Below are 12,974 nucleotides of genomic sequence, written 5' to 3'. Positions count from 1 at the left end.
TATCTCACGGTGAGTAAATAAAATTACCAACTGGAACAAAATGCATGTGTAGGCTGGTCAGTGCATTATCTTCTTGCAGAAAAATCTATATAGGAAGCCAGAATATAATTAGAAGGTTATTTGATTAATATGGAGTTAGAACAAGGGGATTAGTTAAATTCAATGATTAGCTCATTAAACCCTGATACCCCTTTGCCACCACCTCCACAGTGGGGCTGTTCCTGCCAAGAAGATTAGAATCAGCTGTTCATACTTGCTTACCTACCTTTCTTTTCTTGCTCAAAGCATGTGTAATATAGTGGTTAAAAGGAGGGGTTTTGGAGTCATGCCTCTGCCACTTATTAACAGTGTTGAGCAAACAACTTAACCTCTGTACACCTCAATGTCCTAGGTCTGTAAACTGGAATGATACTAACACTCCTAAGATTTTTTTCAAGGATCAAGTGAAATCATGCAAGTAAAGTCTTTAGCACGTACAGGGTGTTTTAAAGATTCTAACTGAGAAATAAGCCTTCATTGACTTTCAGTTGCTGTTAGGGCAAAATTTCTACATACCCTGAAAGGCCTGAGCGTGACTTGGTTGCAACTATTTTAATCTGCCCTTGTACCACATTAGTTTTTCTGTCTTCTACTTTGGACTTCTTTTAAGCAACAGTCAAAATTTATAAATTGACTAATATCGAAAGAAAGCAGGGCACATTTTCTTGATTTTCTATTTTTCACGTTGTCCCTTCCTCCCTTTCCTAAACATCCATGAGCACCTCTGTCTGGCAGAACAAGGATGGGTACTCTCCCAGTCCTGGTCTCCCTCCACCTGGAGCTCTAAATGGTGAGTGATTCCTGGTTATCTCCTCCTCAACCCTTCCTATTCCCAGTTCAAGCTGCCACTTCATGGATGAAACCTTCTTGACAGATTTCTTAATGGGTCCTGTGTTTTCCTACATGGCACTAGTGCTGCTTGACATTATAGATTTGGTAATTATTTGATGAAGGTCTCTTATCTCTCAATTAAGTTTGTAAGCTGCATGGCATGGCAACAAGATGGTCTGTTTTTCTCAAGCTTTGTTGCAGAGTCCCTGACACACAGGAAGTGCTTAAGAGTGAAGAGAGGAAAGGAGAGGGAGAAAAGGAAGAGGACTAAAGGAAAGAATGAAAATATAAGCAGAGGCAGAAGAAAGTAAGGGAAAGAGAACTCATGTAAAATTAATGAAAAGAAGTACTGCTTTGTTTTAATCGCGAACATTATAATTAGTGAAACTGAGAACTTTTTACTATCAGGGAAGCTCATGCCTTTCTGTCCTGAACAAGATTTCTGATTCTCTAGATTAGTACCTTATGGGCAAAAATAAGCCAGGGAAGTTACTGGTTTATTTCACATTTAATATAAAGCACCAAGAGAAATATTAACTGCCTAAAGACTCCACATTTCTCAACTCAAAGAACATTAATGTGGCAGTAGTCCTATGACAGAAACTAGGCCTAGAATGGACAGACTGATCTTTGCAACTCATATGCACATGTTTAACACCTCCAGGTCTTAGCAGTCTGCCAGTCAAAGAAAACATTTGTAGTGCAAGAAACTGTTGGTTTGGCAGAAGAGAGGAAGGTGACACTAGGCATATCAAAGAGAAATAGTGGAGGTGTGAAGGCATTGAGAAGACAGCTAAATTGTGACTCTAAAGAGTACCTTCTATGTGAAACCAGGTCAAGAAAAAAGAAACCCAGGCCAGATGCCTCCAAAATTTTGCCAGTCCTTTAGAGCCAAAGACCAGACAGCTCAGATGGCCTCAGAAGCAAGTTAGCTTTTGTCGGGTCTAAAACAATACTATATGCATCCCCACCTTTTTTTAGGCTTCTTGTATTTTGTCTTTGTTTCCCTGACTTTTTTTTTTTCCTTTCTGATACTTGAATTTTTTTGACAATCCCCAAAAGTAGTCAGGGATGGAATAATGTATGGGATACAATGAAGCAGACTCTGAAGGAGACAATAATATGATGAGAGCACCAATCATTTGTTGTGACAGGAACTTCTTAGCAGCTACACCGCAACAATTCAACAATAGAGGCAGGGACTATTTCTCTTCCTGTTTCACAAATCAAGAAACTAACTCAGACTCACCCAGATAACCCAGCAGGTCAGTAGGGAGCTAGGACTTGAGCCTGAATCTGAGCTGTAAATTTATGCTCTTGGTTACAATTCAAACGATAAGTGTTTCGCAATCCCTTAGGTAATAAATGATAAAATACGATCTGTATCCTTCCATTCCTTTTGCTATGAACACGTACACACACACACACACACACACACATACACACACACACACTTTACTAAAGAAAAGAAAATCCATATTTCAGAGAAACAGATTTTTCTTATGACCAATTCTCTAGGACACTTGTTTTTTCTAAATTGTGGTAAAATAAACATAAAATGTATCTTTTTTGCCTTTTTAAGAACATTCATATGGTGGCATTATGTACTTTCAGGTTGTTCTGCAAAATCATTTTTTTAATAACAGCATAATATACTATTACATGATGTCTTTGTGGCTGACATTTGTTCTTCATTTTGCCCTACATATAATTTTCAACCTAACATCTTTGCACATATATTTTTATGATCCCGTGTTTTTATTTTTGAGGAAAAGATTTTGCAAAAGAGATGGCTGAAGTAATAGATGTGTGCATCTTTATGCTAATAGTTACAACCAGATTACTTTCCAAGTAGATGTCAAAACTCACATTTCTACCAGTAGAGTATGCAAATCTCCTTTTTGACTCTTTTAGCAATGTGAGCATTCTCACTCTTAAATTTTTGTCGGCTTGACAAATGGTGAAAAATGATAGGTGAACATTTTTATACCTTTGGGAGACTGTTGTGAGCAAATAGAATATCTAGAAACCACAAAGGAAAAGATTGATAGACTTAACAACCTAAAAATGAAAAAATATTGTTTAAGTAAAATCCAAAGGCAAACAATGGAAGATATTTGTAACACATGACAAAGAGTACCAATTCGTAAGAAAATGACAGTCAGCCCTCCCTGTGGCACAGCTGGTTAAAGCACAGCACTAAGAAGCTTAAGCCACTTCCGCATGAGTTCGATCCCCGCCTGCCCCTGAAGAGATCCACATGGTGCGGGAGACCTCTCCTGACCCTAACCTGCCCGCTGCTCCCCTCAGCAGTGTACTTCCTTGATCTGCCTGTTCTGCTCCCCGCTCTGTCTCTGGTGAATCCTCTCACCCTCCGCATCTCTGGCCTATACCCAAGTTCTGCATGGATAAAGAAAGAAAATGACAGTCAATGAAAAGTAGAAAAGAGTTAAGTAATTCACCAAGGAGAAAATGTAAATTGTCAATAAACATGAAAAGATGCTCAACATTATTGATAGGGACATGAATTAATTTGTTTGTGTGGTGAGTTTGAGAACAAGAGGCAGAGAAGTAGGACAGAACTGAGAAGCAGGACAGGAAGAATCCAAATAATAGCAGGCTCTGGCTTAAGTTTCCGCATTCACTTGAACTTGCAGTGATGCTGATGATGCTTTCTAGAATTTGTAGTAGTGCCATTCAGGGGAGTTTGCATGTCTAAGCTCTAGGGTTTATCTGTGTCTCTCAACCTGACATCGACAGGGCTATAGGACTGAGCCAAGCCCAGCTGGCCAAAGGCAGTGGCCCATCTATGAGGGGATGCTGTAGGGATGTGCTCTCACCAGTGCTGTTACTGCTTGGTCTAGTCTCTTGGCTATTATCAAGAGCCATGACTCCATTCACTTGAATCATCAGTATATGCTTGGGGCCTGGTAGAGATTGTTTTATCTGCCATCTGCCATCACTTTCATCTGCCAGTGTTTTATTTAGTGGCCTATCTCTTTAGGCCCCATTTCAACACAGACAGTACATGCCCAGTACCTGAATCTGGTCTTAGTTTAGACCTGCCCTGAACTCAGGACCAATCTGGCAATGGATAATGGCCAGCTTTGTCCTACTAGTGTTTTATTTGCTTTTGTTTCTATCTCCAACTTTAGTTTCTCGGTACTTGGTACCCTGACCTATCTTTTCATCTCTGACCTGTTTCCTGTTTCTCCCTTTTTTTTTTTTTTTTTTTTGTGGCTCATTGCATTTGGACTTACCTCTCACTAGCTAGTATCTAGCCAGTATCTGATTTGGCCTCTGGCTCTTTCCATTATAAATTGCTTCTGCAGGCAGCCAAAGGAAGATCCTGCCTGATGTCTCTGGGTAACAGATGTTGGGGTAGATGCAGCAAGGAGTGCTGTGTTTTTTGTCTTGTCCAACTCTGCTCTATGGAGGACATAGCTCTGTTCATAAGGAGACTGCTGATCGAAAGGGTGAATGATGTGTTACCTTCACAATACACAAAGACTTTACATGCTTGCTGAGTTTTTTTTTTTTTTTTTGCCATACTTTAATAAATTTTCTGGCCTCTAGGAAGACTGAATAGATGGTATTCTTATGATTCTATTAAACTGAAAAAGGCAGTCCATGAAGGGGAAATGTAACAAGATTTTGGGTTAACAGTACTCTGTGATTACAGGTCTAGCAAAGGATGAGAGTATATAGCAGACTACAACCAGGTCTTCTGCTGATATCTATTCAGCAGCTGGGGAGCGGAGTCTTAGCCTTTGCCCCAAACTTGGCCTGAAGTGAAGTTACCCTATATGTTACTTTATACCCTGTAACCCTGTATATATCCTATATACCCTATATGCAGTCTCAGAGCACTGGCACTAATCACAAGAAAGGTGGTCTTACGGAGTGATCATCTAGTATATATTCCTGGAACAATTCTTTCCCTCTGCCCAGGTTCTTACACTGTTACTCCCCTCCTAGGGTTCAGGCTGAGTTGGAGGCATCAACCGACTCTCAGGAATTAGGTTAAATATAGTATTCTAAGAACCAAGAACACCAGCTAACCATTAGATGGCACACATTTGATCTATGTAATTGATCCTAAGCACCATCTAGAAAACAGAGTGTATATATGGCCATGATTATGTGTCCATGTGACCCTTCATTTTTATTTTATGGACAGGGCATACTGGCAAATGTCACTATCTGTTCTCCTGGTAGGTATTCTAGAGCAGGACAGGAAGCAGCCCTTGCTGAACAGGTTCCTGCTCGATAAATTGCTCCATACCTGCACATTTGCTACCTGTTGCCCAGACCCTCAGGACATGCCAGCTCCCTATAGTTCAGGGGCTGATAACCTTTTTGAAGAAAATTATGGATCTTTCCCAATAAACATATACCCTACACACTCACGCCTAATTTATGTACTGTGATTAGTACAGAGCCTAATTTCTGAAGCTCAACCATATGAGAGCCTAATTTCTGAAGCTCAACCATATGCTATAAATTAAAATCCTTTCTAGGTCCTCCCTGCTTGCACAGGGGTTAAAGTCTTAGCCCATCAAAATATCACCAGTCACTGAGGCATGAGTTCAATCTCTGGCCAGGGAGCTGAGCTCATCTGCTGCTCCCCTCAGTTGTGTATTTCAATCAATCTACCTGTTCTACTCCCCGCTCCATCTCAGGTGAATCCTCCTACCTCCTCCACCTCTGGCTACAACCCAGTTTCACCCAGGCATAAATAAATAACACTAAATCTTAGGGGGAAATCCTTTATCTTGTCAGGGCTTGCACATAATAGAGAATTTTGTAGAGAGAAAAAAGGGAGACAGGTTGTTAGCAAAAGAAAAGAAAGTGTATTTCAGATAAAACCACCTTTTCTCAGAGGGGAGACAAGAGGGTCTTATCATGCAGATAAGACATCTGGAAACTACAGGTTGTTACATTTGTAAAATATTGCAGAACAGTTCAAACTGCAATTAGAAAGTATTAAGTCTGGTTAGGGTGAACACTTCCCTTCCATAAAAAGGACTCCTCTTGGGCCTGGTTGTTTTTTGTTTTGTTTTTTCCCCCTACTTTTAGCAATTCCTTCTTTTTGATCAGATTCTCAACTAGAAAGATTTTATCAAAATTTAAGACACCAGTGCCACTCCTAGATACCACTTCTCAGTTTTCGATGGTCTGTGTGGTATTAAAATTGTGCTATTTAGAGCACAACTTTAAGTTCATTTTCTTAAAGCCAGTCCTTGTTGCTCTCTAATGTTCCAGTCTTAGGGAAATCTGTTTGGTGATCAGCAATTGCAAACAAGCTCTTGGGAAAAATACAATGTGCCAGGGGTGTTTATTGTTACAATTATAAACAGGATAATTCCCAATCTTTTGAGTACTTCACAGCTGGAGTTTCCAATATCCACACCAATCAAAGAAAGACCCCACTAAAGGAGTGACCTTTTCAAGCAAGATGGCTTACTCAATGATTTCATGTAAATGAGTTTCAACTTCTCTGGAGGTATTAATCCACATGTTGGAGACGCCTCCTTATTTAACTAAAAGATGATCAGGGTCCATAACAACATTGGCTAGAGAGGCTAAGGACTTTTAAGGGGGCAACTGTTGCTTTAGCAGCCAATCCCAAATATCATTAAGAGGTAGGGGGGAGGTTACAGCTATGGAAGTCAATAAAATCTAAGGGTCTGACAATTATACAGGGGTTGTATTCTTGTTACCCTTGGTTTGTGTCCTTTCTTTGTATAGAACTTGGTGGTACATTTTCCTGGTCTTGGGGTTTTTTAACCAGGGGCAGGGAAAAGGGCCCTCAGGGTTAGAAAATTTGACACAATAAAGGGGTTGAGTTTGTTCCAGAGGAACTGAAAACATAGAAATTGGGGAGAAGTCCCCAATGCAGAGCACAGTGGCCAATCCAGCTATCTAAGAGGTTATCTTGTCTTGAGCAGTGGCCTAAGGGATAACAGGTGAACCTATTCTCCTGCCAGTCCTTTGTCTGAATAAAGGAAATAAAAAGGAAAGGAAGTTAAACTTTGAAGTCTTGATGGGGTGTTTTGAGTGAAAGCTGTCTACCTGTCAGCTATTCCTCCTCAGTGGCCAATCCAGCTGTCTAAGAGGTTATCCTGTCTTGAGCAGTGGCCTAAGGGATAACAGGTGAACTTATTCTCCTGCCAGGCCTTTGTCTGAATAAAGGAAATAAAAAGGAAAGGAAGTTAAACTTTGAAGTCTTGATGGGGTGTCTTGAGTGAAAGCTGTCTACCTGTCAGCTACTCCTCCTCTTTGTCAATTTGGATTGCAGGTCTCCAGTGTCCAGTGTACAGGATACTGTGAGATACCCAAGGTTCAAATTTCTAAAATTTGGTTGCCTTCTTTGTAGTATGAAGGTCCTGACATAGTTCATTCTAAGAAGATTCAAGGTCTGCCTTTGTTCTCAGTGATTCCAAATTAGGAGGGTGGGAGAAAACAGGAAATATTTGGAGCATCATAGGCAGATATTTGAAGAATCTAGAATAATTCAGGCGCAGTCCAGTTTAGCAAAAAATCAATGACAACAGAATTAGAATTTAATATCTACAAAGGTGCAAATACAATTTTTCTTTCTACAATTATTCCCACTTTGATTATAAATAATTATGGTGGAATTAATTTGTTTGGCAAAATAAGACTAGTTTCAATAAACTTGACCTGTTACTTGTAGTTATGGCAAGATTAACCATACAGGCACTTTTAAATCTACTTTAACTGCTGGTTATTAGATTTTTCCTTTAATATCTATATAAATAGAACAAAGTTTTATTGCCACGAAATAAGAATACTTACTAAGTTTTTAAACTTCTGGAGGGATTAGGTTGAAAGAAAAAGTAAATGTCTCATACCTTTGCTTACAAAAATATAGTTACCAAATTGCTGTGAGTCAATTTAAGTGAAAAGTAACTTTAACTCACTTCTTATAGTCTAAAAGTTATGAGCATATTTAGTGATCTTAAAGTTACAAGAAGTCTGTATCCTAAGTACTTGTCAAAGTCTTTTCTGTAAATCTACTTGAAGATGAAATATTTTCCTAGGAACATCTTTGCCAAAATAGTAATTGTCTACAGACAATATAAGGTTTAAGAATGGCCAAGGTTGGGTCCGCCCTAGAGGTATAATGGATTAGAACGCAGCATTGCAAGCTGGCCACAGCCACTTCAGTGCCAGTTCAATCCCCAACCCTCTGGAGGTACCCACATGACATGGCAGATCTCTCCTGATGGGCCCACTGCTCCCCCTCAGCAGTGTACTGCGAAGATCTGCCTGTTCTGCTTCCCACTCTGTCTCTGGTGAATCCTCTCACCGCCCCTGCACCTCTGAATTGTACCTCAGTTCTGTATGCATAAATAAATAAATCTTAAAAAAAAAAATGGCCAAGGCTAAAGATCTGCTGAGAGTTCAATCATAATGCAATTGACAAGGAAACTTAGTTATTTCTGTAACGTACAATACCCTTTGAATTATTAGACTTACATCTATCTGATAACACTATACCAGAACATAGGAGACTTCTAGGAATTTCATAGACTTCATAAAAGTTTCCAGAAGACATATATTAACACTTAAACAAATACAATATAAATAGACTTAGCATTGCTTCTTATTTAAAGATGCTCCCCCAAGTAATTTAACAAGTCTAATTATTTTAATGTCTCTCTATGAAGGGGAAGAACACATCTTCTGAGAGTTTCCATGAATCCACTGGAAATTCTCAGTTGTTTAAGATCAAAGGACTCCATTAAATTTGGTTTGGGGAAGTATGTCAAAAATAGCAAAAGGTTTTGGGGACTCAACCCAGAGGGATGGCAGTCATTATGAAATAATACTAACCTTTCATTTAAACAAACAACTTTGCACTTTAAATCAAATGTGAAAGATTTCAAAAACAAATACAGAAGCTTACATATTTTCAAATAACACTTAGCTCTTATGAAAGCTCATGGAATTACTTTGGTAACACATGTCTTTGCTTTCTAAGCAAGCTACTTAAAAGATACAGGAAAAACCTTGCATTACATAAAGAGCAGACAGTACTTTGCGCATTTAACAAATGAAACATTTTTTTGAAATTTTAGTTTTATGTAAGACACTAATGATGTTAAAACTTATTTTTAATATTTATACCATTTATTAAATCATGTCTACTTGATCACATATAAAATTTCTTTCCTGAAATTACTCTTCCAAGAATCTTCTCTATATATTTATTTAAAAAAAAAATCTTCTATAACTTCCTTTTTTATATTCAGGTTTTGTGTTGTGCCTTTAAATCCAGCCCCACGTTGGAACAAAATTACTTTTCTTTCCTCTACAAAAATGTATCTCTTGTCATGACATGGTCTCTTACTGAAAACAAACAGCTTAATCTCCTTGCATACCAGGATGTTTTCTTTATTATTGCTTGTAGCTTTACTTACATATATTGATTAGACTTACTCTTAGGAACCTTAATTTCTAGTGAAATAAGTAAGCAATTGTCAATAATCTGTTATATCAATATTCTTTAGGTCAACAAATACTCAAATATCTTTAGTTCCTCTGTAATAAGAAATAAATAAACCTATGTTTATTTTATCCTACTTGGAAATGGTCTAGGTATTTAGTAAACTTTCCATCATTTGTATAAATTCAAAAAAAAAGAAAGAAAAAATTTTGGAAACCATTTTTAACATTAGAAACAATTATTATTATTAAAAAACCTACCTGAAAACTTTTATCCCATTTAAATCTATTTAAGTTGTATGTTATTTTTGTTGATGACAAATTTTTCTATTTTTAACAATCCTATAAATTTAAATTCACACTCCCTAGTATCCTACAGTCCTAGCTCTAACAATATAGGTTAAAGAAATACCAGTTTGCAATGTGTAAATATGCTGTGTGTATTTATATCAGCATTGTTTATAATAGCAAAAATACAAAAACAGCTTAAATGAATACTAATAAAAAACTGAAAAATTAAGGTAGTTAACTTAGAATAAGTTGAAAAGCTGAATAAATTGCATAAGTTGAAAATAGGTCCATGACATCCTGCTGTATTAAAAAATATGTTGCAACTTCATAGAGTATCATCTTGTTTTGACAAAATTATTACACATATGTAAGTTTAAATATATATAATATTTTTGGATTCATAAATAAACTCTGAGAGCCCACACACATTCCTTTACAGTGGTTACTTCTGTGGAGGAGGGTTTTCCTGTGTTCATAGCTTTTACTTGCAATTGTAAAAACTTACAAGACTAACATATTAAAAGGATAAAAAAGGATGACGGTACAAAAAAGTGTGGTGAAGGGGTAGGCTAGAGGTGCTAGACAGTGGCTCAGCCTAGTGAGCTTCTCCCAGGTGAGTATTTTCTGTGGCATATCTCCCATGGGAAACTTGCTACCATCTGCTTCTGGGGTGCCAGCACCATTGCAGTGTCTTGTGTGATAAGAAGGGTGAGCCCTGTGCTTCACTGTGTTGATTCTTCTGAAGCCATTTGTCCCCAGGGAAGCACTGATTTTTTATTTAAAAATATATTCCAAAATATACCTCTTCTCCCTCCATTCCTCTCTCTCTCTCTTTCACACACACACAAACACACACACAAACACACACACACTCCTAGATCTTGCTCAAAGTCTGAGGTGACTTCCAGACTCTACTCCGCAGTACACTGCCCTAGATATTCCTTTGGTTGAGAATTTTACTTGGAGTTTGGACTCTGTTCATGGTGTCTGAACTTTGCTGGGCGTTGAGAACCATCTCTCACAACAACCTCTCTTGCAGGCAGGGCCTAATGGGTGTAGACTCTGCCCTCTCCTCGGATTCCTGTCCATGCCAGGCCCACTGCTGCTGCCAATGGCACTGCCACTCTGCCTAGTGTGTACAGACCGTGACCCTCTCCCTCTGTCCTCCTCATTCTTGCATCCTGAATTTCCCTCAGACACACTTGGAAACACAGGGAGTGAGAGAAGTGGGTACTGAGAGTGTTCGTATAATATCCAATTTTTGTTCTTACTTTTTTTTAAACACATTTTAAATTTATTTCCCCCACTATCTCTTATATCTTATAGCTCTATATCCCCTTGTCCCTTCCTCTTCCTCTTCCCTTTTAAACTCAGCGTCCTCAGGATGTTTATTGATATCTACTGGTTTTGAAAGTGTTTTCTGTCATCAAATTCTCTGTAGTGTAGATTGCAATGCCTGTTTTTATCATTTTGACTTACTTTGCTGCAGGCAACTCTTTCACATTTCCACATTTTGTTGAAAATGATTTCATTTCATCCTTTCTTATGGCTATGGAGCCTATGGTGTGGAAATACCACATATTCTTGATCCACTCATCTGTCAATGGGTCAGTTAGGCTGGCTCATTCGCTAGTTCACATTCCCACCAGTAGTGTCACATCCTCTCCTTGTTTTTTTGTTTTTTTTTTTTAATTTGTTGTATGTGTATCTTTTTTTTTAATATGTGCTATTCTCACAGGTGTGAGATCATATATCATTATGGTCTTACTCTTCATAGAACAATAAGGAATATTATTTCATATGCCTTTTGGCCTTCTGGATCGTGCTGCCCACTTAGTAATTGGATTTTTTTTTTTTTTGCTGCTGTTGTTAAATTATATGAATTTTTAATATGTGTAGATATTAATCCTTTAACAGTTATATGCTATATAACTGTTTTCTATGACTCAATAAGGTATCTTTTTAGTTGCTTCATATTTAATTTTGCAATATAGAAAGAATCTTTTTAACTTGAAGCAATCCCAGTTGTTTTAAATTCCTTTGCCACATTGCTGATATTTTGATGTGAATTGCATTAAATTTGTATGTCATTTTAGGCAGAATAGTTATTGATTATATTGATTTTCCTCATGCTCATTGTATAACTCTTTTACATCCTTTGTTGGGTTGATTCTGGGGCTTTTAATTTTTTTTTCAAAGCAATTATAAAAGAAGCTATTTTGTAAATTTCCTTTGCTTTTTGTTTGTTGTTTGTATATAGAAAGACTGTGGACTTTTGTGTGTAATTTATAACCCATCACTTTACTATATATTGGGGAAATTGGAAAATGATGGATCTGTAAGGAAAATAGCTTGGCAGTTTGTCAAGAAGTTAAACATAGAGTTATTATATGATCACAATCTACTCTTAGGTATATATCCAAGATGATTGAAATATTGATTCACGTAATAACTCATACACAAATGCTCATGCAGCTTTTCATAATTTCCCAAAGCTGGAAACACACAAACATGAAGCATGAACTGATAAACAAAATATGGTATATTCATACAGTTGATTATTATTAGGCTATGACAAAGAATGAAGTATTGATACACACAATATGGCGAAACCTTGAAAACATGCGTTACTGAGAGAAATAAGTCCCACAGGACCACACATTTTATGATTTCACTTATATGAAGTGTCCAGAATAGGAATATCTATAGAAAAAAATAATTAGTGGTGGCTAGGGGCTGAGAGAAGGGAATAAAGAATGATCCTAATGGGTATGAGATTTCTTGGGGATGATGATTATTCAATTCTGTAAATAAACTGAAAAACACTTATACACACTAAAAAGGTAAATTTTATGACACGTAAATTATCTCAAAACAAACAAACAAACAACAACTGTCAGGAAAAGGGCCTCCCTGGTGGCATCGGGGTTTAAGTCTCAGCATTATGAAGCCACTGTGGCCTGAGTTCGTTCCCCAGCCAATTAGCTAACCACCATGGCACAGCAGACCTCTCCTGTCTCGCCTGTTGCTCCCTTCAGCAGTGTATTTCAGTCAGTCTACCTGTTCTGTTCCCCACTCTTTCTGGTGAATCCTCTCAACCCCCACACTTCTGGCCTCTACCTCAGTTCTTATATACATACATAAATAAAAATAAATCTTTAAAAAAAAAAAACTGTGGAGAGGGCCCTCCCTGGTGGCGCAGTGGGTTAAAAGCACAGCTTTAAAAAGCTAAATCCACTTTAGCATGAGTTTGATCCCCGCCCCGGAGGTGACCCACATGGCGTGGCAGACCTCTCCTGACCCGCCCGCTGCTCCCCTCAGCAGTGTACTTTGTCAGT

The sequence above is a fragment of the Condylura cristata genome, unplaced genomic scaffold (assembly GCF_000260355.1).
Source record: "Condylura cristata isolate star-nosed mole 26May11 unplaced genomic scaffold, ConCri1.0 scaffold00031, whole genome shotgun sequence".
Lineage (NCBI taxonomy): Eukaryota > Metazoa > Chordata > Mammalia > Eulipotyphla > Talpidae > Condylura > Condylura cristata.
The sequence above is the reverse complement of the archived record's forward strand: the minus strand, read 5'-3'. Positions refer to the sequence as shown.